Raw genomic sequence first — 7921 nt, forward strand, 5'->3', positions numbered from 1 at the left:
TCTTTCTCTCTTCAGTAAACACCTGTATCCTGGAACTGTCTCTACCAACGGTACAGATTCGGATTGAAGTTTCAAATTGAAGATCTTGAGGGACACAGCGGCTCTTCAATCCATTATCATAAAGTCGGCTGTGCCTAACGTCGCCTACACCGGGGAAACCGTCCTTATCACTGACCTCACTGCTACCACTCCATATCCACTCGCCAGAGTCCACCTGGATTGTCCCTTCGTGACCGGTGAAGTCCAAGTCGCCATCAGGGAAAAGCTTTTTCCCATGCCTGGAGTGCAACTTCTCCTTGGCAACGACTTGGCAGAAGATCTGCAACCGCCCAACATGATCATCACGGACAAAACCCAGGTGTGTACTTCTGTAATGGATAATCCCATCTTTGAATATGTTCCAGCAGAGGTTCAAGAGAGTGATAAAGTTTCTCCTCCGGTTTTGGTGACCACCCGTGCACAAGCTGCACGACCACAACCAGCTGACTCTACTGCTACCGCTGTCCCTCAAGACCCTCAGAATCTACCTCCAAATCTTACCAAGTTGGAGTTCCGTAAGTTACAGAGGGAAGATCAAGCATTAACACCATTATTCTTTCAGGTAGAGACTCAACCTGACAGAATCCCTGGGTTTTCCTGAGAATGAATTGCTCTACCGCAGATACAGACCCAGCAAGCTGAAGGAGGATGATGATTGGGCCAATGTCGAACAACTAGTGATTCCCACCAGCATACGGCCAGATATTCTACACCTGGCCCACGGAGCTCTCACTATGGCTTCAACAAAACCTACCACGGAATCAGACAAGACTACTACTGGCCAGGTATGGTAAAAGACGTAAAGAAATACGTAAGAGTGTCATATATGTCAGATGGCAGGTAAACCTAACATCTCTATTCCCCAGGCTCCTCTGAAACCCATCCAGGTGCCTGCGGAACCTTTCCACAGACTCATCATAGACTGTGTTGGTCATTTACCCCGGACCAGTTCTGGCAACGCATATATAATAACTATCATGTGTCCTACCACCAGGTTTCCCATAGCAGTTCCAGTAAAGAACATTACGGTTGCTACTGTGGTGAAACACCTATTGAAGATCTTCACTCAGTATGGATTTCCAAGAGGTTCAAAGTGCCTGTGGCACCAACTTCACCAGTGATCTTTTCAAGAAGACTCTGGAGGAGTTCAACATCACACAGGTACTGTCCAGCCCCTATCATCCTGCTTCACAGGGTTCTCTTGAACGTAGTCATTAGACAATTAAAGCACTCCTAAAGAAATTCTGCAATGAGACTTTGAAGGACTGGGATAGACAACTTGATCTCATAATGTGCATTTTTCGAAGTCTCCCCAATGAGTCACTAGGAGTATCTCCTTATGAGATGCTCTACGGACGTAAGTGCCATACTCCTCTCAAAGCTTTCAAGGACTCTCTACGTAATGCCACCTTCAGTGACCATCAGAATGTGCCTCGGTTTCTTCAAAACCTAAAACACATTCTAGAGAGAGTCCGTAAATTTGCTAATGACAACCTAGTGAAAGCCCAGGAGAGGATGAAGACTCATTTTGACCAGAGTAGCAAATTAAGGAAATTTAAACCAGGAGACTTCGTATTGGCATACCTTCCTATCCCAGGTTCTCCATTGAAAAACAAGTTTTCAGGACCCTACCGTATCAAGGAGTGCAGGAACAACAACTACGTTCTTGAGACTCCAGATAGGCGGCGGAGGACCCAGTTGTGCCACGTCAACCTCCTGAAGCAGTATCAAGGTATTCCCCTTACTGTACTGACATCTATCTCTACATCTAAAGGTCCATACCTCCACAGTGAAACCTTCCCTGCTTCTCCCGAAAGCATTAACACTGAATTGGTGCTTTCCAAATCGGAAATCCTACCTGATCTTCATTCCAATTTACAGGACTATAATAGTGCTCCTTTGCCATATTCTCATCCTATTCTCACCTCGCCAGATATCACGAAGCCTTTCATCCTCCATGTCGACGCCAGTGGTATTGGCATCGAGGGTGACCTAATGCAACAACGAGGCGAGGAGAATCTACCTGTTAGCGACTACAGCTACAAGGAACCAACGCACAATCGACAGGGAGTTACTCATCGTCCTGAACTTGAAGCACTTCGAACCATACCTGAAAAGTGCTCGGTCTATCACCATCTACGCGGACCACAACACCCTACACTTCCTGTAGCAAGCCCAATTCAACAATCGACGGCTTCGACGATGGGCTTGATATCTGCAGAAATTCAATCTGGAGATCTCTACATCAAGGGGTCTGACATCATCATAGCAGACGCCCTCTCCACAGTCAATGAGGTAGAGGCTGCTCCTCCTACCACTCTACCTCCTGAAGACGTAACTTCACCGGAACTGCAGGCTTCGGGGGAGGAGTTGTGACGATAATCTCTTTCAAGAGAGATTGAGCCTGCTCTTCCCTAATTTAAGTTACGCCAAAGACACAAGTATAAGATGCTACATTCAAGATACGTCACCAGTAGCACAAAACGTTTTGACCAGGAGGCAAAACGTATCCAAGATCCCCCAACTCCACACACCCTCCATGCGCCGGCTCATCAAACCAGCTACCTACCCTTCACCAGCTTGCCTGCCTCTGATTGGCGACTCGCCAGCCGCGCACCTGCACACAGCACCTCAGCGCCCTCTACACGAATCGACGTCTGAGCCTGACCAGCTATCCACTTCAGAATATTCCTTGTGCTCTTATGGATGACATCTCTTTGGCATACTAGCTAGCTAGCTCATATATATATATATATATATATATATATATATATATATATATATATATATATATATATATATATATATGTCGTACCTAGTAGCCAGAACTCACTTTTCAGCCTACAATGCAAGGCCCGATTTGCCTAATAAGCCAAGTTTTCATGAATTAATATATTTTCTCTAATTTTTTTCTTATGAAATGATAAAGCAACCCATATCATTATGTAAGAGGTCTTTTTTTTTTATTGGAGTTAAAATTAACGTAGATATATGACCGAACCTAACCAACCCTACCTAACCTAACCTATCTTTATAGGTTAGGTTTGGTTAGGTAGCCGAAAAAGTTAGGTTAGGTTAAGTTAGGTAGGTTAGGTAGTCGAAAAGCAATTAATTCATGAAAACTTGGCTTATTAGGCAAATCGGGCCTTGCATAGTAGGCTCAGAAGTGAGTTCTGGCTACTAGGTACGACATATATATATATATATATATATATATATATATATATATATATATATATATATATATATATATATATATATATATATATATAATATATATATATATATGTCGTACCTAGTAGCCAGAACGCCCTTTTATGCCTACTATGCAATCCCCGATTTGCCTAATAAGCCAAGTTTTCCTGAATTAATATATTTTCTCTATTTTTTTTCTTACGAAATGATAAAGCTACCCATTTCATTATGTATGAGGTCAATTTTTTTTAATGGGGTTAAAATTAACGTAGATATATGACCAAACCTAACCAACCCTACCTAACCTAACCTATCTTTATACGTTAGGTTGGGTTAGGTAGTAGAAAAAGTTAAGTTAGGTTAGGTTAGGTAGTCGAAAAAACATTAATTCATGAAAACTTGGCTTATTAGGCAAATCGGGCCTTGCATAGTAGGCTGAGAAGTGCGTTCTGGCTACTAAGTACGACGTGTGTGTGTGTATATATATATAATATATATATATATATATTACACACATATATATACATACATACACACACACATACATACATACATACACACACACACACCCACACCCACACCCACACCCACCCACCCCTAGAAGGGGTGCCACCTCTGGTGCAAGTGTAGGTACCTACAGCCTCGGAGAAGAAAATAGAGTACTCAGAGAAGACCTTGTGGATCCTCACTGAACACTTTGATATTTTCTTCTCCTACCACCCCTATTCTTTTGGTATGTGTGTGTATTTATCTAACTTTATTTGAAAATGTCATTACATAAAAAAGTTACAATATTGATTACATGCAGGGTACACGGCTGCTTGTCACAAGTTGAATAGCTCCTCCAGCTTCTCAGATGGCGGGCAGGAACCATGGATGCAGTGAGCGTTTCCTCTTTGGATTGCCACACTAAAGCGCTGAAAAAGAAAACTGGCAGCTCTAGGGTCTCTAGTTTCGATTAGCTTAGATCCCAACTCCTTCATAAAGCTAGAAGCACTTTTACCCCAGGCACCAAGTGTGTCTGAGGCAATGGAGACAAAATTGTAGTGGTGCTCAAGGTCTCTGTATTTACGTGACTTGGCCGCTTCCTGGTGATTGGCAGTTTCTCCTGCTTGTGTAGCACTGAAGTACACATAGGTATTGGCTAAAGTTGAAACAGAAGTGCAGTCCTACACCAACTGTCTACCATTCTTCCAGGGGTTCACCGTGATTCCGTCAGGGCGACCGACAGGCTCATCAGAGTTGTGGGACATTAGGTAACGGGGCTCTCTCTCTGCTGGACAACCGGCTGTGGTAAGGGTTCTCTTAATAATGTCATTCACCTCGCCGTGTCTTGCATGCCATCTTCCTGTCCTTTGGCAGAGAAGGCCATGCCGTCCGTACCTGTCAGCCTCTGCCTCGCTGCAAATACACCTGTATTCGGTGTGGATTGGGGCAGCGAGGCGGAGAGCCACAGCAATTCGGAGGGCCTGCGGTGTGAGACGGGTGCCGGTTGCTGACATTGGGGTTGCTAATAGGAAATCCATTGTATAAGGAGCTGCTACAGCTCTAAGTTGGGCAGTGTCATGTGGTGTTGTCGCAGCTTCTAGCAAAGTCGCAGCTTCTTGGTCGGCAATGGGGCGATCCCAGCTGGATTGCGTGGTCCTTGCAAAATCCTTCCTCTCGTCTCTGTCGTGCTTTAACTTTTACCCCTCCTGCGGTTCCTGTTCTTCACCACCTCTCAATTTGTCCAGTTATCTCCCTTATAGGATTCTCTTTCCATTCGTATTTCTAATATTTCTCCTCATGTTGTTCCTTCTTTTCCTCAATGGAAAGTCCCGCTTCTGCAGTTTTGTACACCCTTGACCCGCATCCCTAAAGCTTTTACCCCTCCTACGGTTCTAAAACGCCTTTTCCTTAAGCACTTTTCTTCTCACTCCCACACTGTTTCCGTCTTCACCACTGGGTCTAAGTCTGCGGACGGTGTTGGCTACTCTGTTGTTTTTCCTGATCGCACTTATGTGTCGCTTACCTCCGGAGACTAGCATCTTCACAGGAGAGCTTTATGCTATTCTCTATGTTCTTCGTCTCTTGCTCTCTCGTTGTCAATCTTCCTTTGTAGTTGTTATTGACTCTCATAGTGCCCTCATGGCTCTCGGGTCCTTTAATCCGGTTCATCCAGTGGATGTCGAGATCCAGCATTGGCCGTTTTTTGTTCACAATAAATTTAAGTCGGTTGAGTTTTGTTGGGTTCCCATCCATATTGGTGTCTCTTTAAATGAGTGTGCAGATGTTGCCACGAGGGAAGCTGTCCGCTCTTGTCCCATCTCTCGTAAAGGTATTCCTTATTCCGACTTTTGCGCAGTTATCCATTCCTCCGTCCTTACCCGTGGGTAGGCTTGTTGGTTGTCTGTTACTGGTAAGAAACTACGTTCTCTTGAAAGTTGTGTCCTCGTGGCCGTCCTCCTACCACCGTAACCGGCGATCGGAAACGGCTCTGGCGAGGTTGCGTATTGGCCGTACTCGCTTAACACATGGTCACTTGAAGGAGCGCCGCCCTGTTCCTTATTGTCCTAATTGCATTGTCCCTCTTATGGTCGTGCATATCCTTGTTGAATGTCTTTCCTTCCAGGACGAGCGTGTGTCTTGTTTTCCGACCATCCCTCGCAGTCGCTTGTCTCTTGATAGTATTCTTGGTGACTCTGAAACTTTTGATATCGTTCGTCTTATGCGTTTCTGTTCTCGTATTGGTGATATTTAGCGCCCTCTGATTATCTCGCACATATGATGGTGCTACATAGCCTTCCCAGTTTGGTACCTTCTTTTTGATAACTACTTACTTTACTTACGTGTGTAACGCCCATGTTAAACAGTTTATCCTTTTCTACCCTGTCAATTCCCCTGAGAATTTTATAGGTAGTGATCATGTCATTCCTTACTCTTCTGTCTTCCAGTGTCGTGAGGTGCACTTCCTGCAGACTTTCCTCGTAACTCATGCCTCTTAGTTCTGGGACTAGCCTAGTGGCATACCTCTGATCTCTTTCAAGGTTCGTCCTGTGCTTAACATGGTATGGGTGTACTCGCCTAATTATGCTTGCGGGGGTTGAGCTCTGGCTCTTTAGTCCAATATGTGTGTACGTGTATGTGGGTGTGTAAGCGTGTGTGTGTACTCACCTAGTACTCACCTGGTATACCTTGTGTGTGTGTGTGAGTGAATGTGTGTGTTTGTGTGTGTGGAATAAAAGTACTTATAGGTGAGCATTGTTTTGTGTGTTGTGTGTGGATAAGATGGTGCCTGCAGCCTGGAGTGTAATATGATACTGCGAGGTCTGTGGTCAAGCGGTTGGAAGGCGAGGCTGTGCTGGCAGTCAGTGTCACTCTGGCTGCTGTAGGCCTCACAGGATCGTATCTCCAGCCTGACCATGGTATATCATCATCAGCCATCTCTCTCTTTCTCTCTCTCTCTCGTTCTATCCATCTCTCTTCTTTCCCTCCCTTCTTCTCTCGTTGTATCTATTTTTCTTCTCTCTCTCCTCTCACTCTCTTCCTCTTGTCTCTCTTCTCTCTTTCTCGATTCTTCTCTTCTTCTTCTCCCTCTCTTCTCCCTCTCTTCTCCCTCTCTTCTCCCTCTCTCTCTCTCCTCATTCCTCTTCTCTGTCTCTCTCTATCTTCTCTCACTCTTCTCTCACTCTTCTTTTTCTTTCTCTTCTCTCACTCTCTTCTTCTATCTTCTCTTCACTCCTCTCTCTCCACTTCTTTCTTCATTCCTCTTCTCACTCTTCTTTTTGTATCTCTCTGCTTCTTCTCTCTTTTCTTCTCATATATCTGTTTCTTCTCTCTTCATCTTCTCTCCCCTTCTCTCTCCCTCTCTTCCTCGTCTCTCTCCTTCTCTTTTCCCCTCTTCCTCGTCTCTCTCCTTCTCTTTCCCTCTTCTTCACCCTCTCTCTCTCTCTCTCTCTCTTCTCATTCATTCTGCTTCTTTCTCGCATCTTCTCTCTAATTCTCTTTTTCTTCTCTTACTCTTTCTCCCTCTCCCCCCTGTCTCCCTATCTTTCTTTCTCTCTCCCTCTCTCTCTCTCTTTCTCTCTCCTCTCTTTTTCTCTTCTCACTGTCTTCTCTCTCTCTCTCTCTCCTCTTTCCTCGCTCTTCTCTCTCTCCTCTCTCTGTCTCTATCTTTCTAAATGCAATGAAGATAATTATACCTAATGTAATCCAATAATAATAATTAGAATTATCGTTTTAAAAATCTTTGCTCCACAACGTTATACCATAATATCTAAAACACGTTTTATTAACACGTTATGCCCCCACGTTTTATACTCGTCTTTAGAAATTCATTTTGCATTTTTAGCATGTTTAGAAAACGTGAAAATGTTTGGCGGGCTATTACCCAAATGGACAAGTATTTGGTTCACTGCCGCCTCTTGGATGGGTATGGGGTCCATTATTGCCCACAGGATGGGTATGGAGTCCACTACTGCCCATAGGATGGGTATCGGATCCACTACTGCCCACAGGATGGGTATGGGATCCACCACCTTCCACAGGATGGGTATGGGGCCCAGTACCGTATGCAGGATGAGTTTGGGGTCCACTACCGCCTACAGGATGGGTATGGGGTCCACTACCGCCTACAGGGTGGGTATGGAGTCCACTACAATTCACTACTATCTGTAGGATGGGTATACCTGATTTACCTGAGGGTCAC

The sequence above is a fragment of the Procambarus clarkii genome, chromosome 33 (assembly GCF_040958095.1).
Source record: "Procambarus clarkii isolate CNS0578487 chromosome 33, FALCON_Pclarkii_2.0, whole genome shotgun sequence".
Taxonomy (NCBI): Eukaryota; Metazoa; Arthropoda; class Malacostraca; order Decapoda; family Cambaridae; genus Procambarus; species Procambarus clarkii.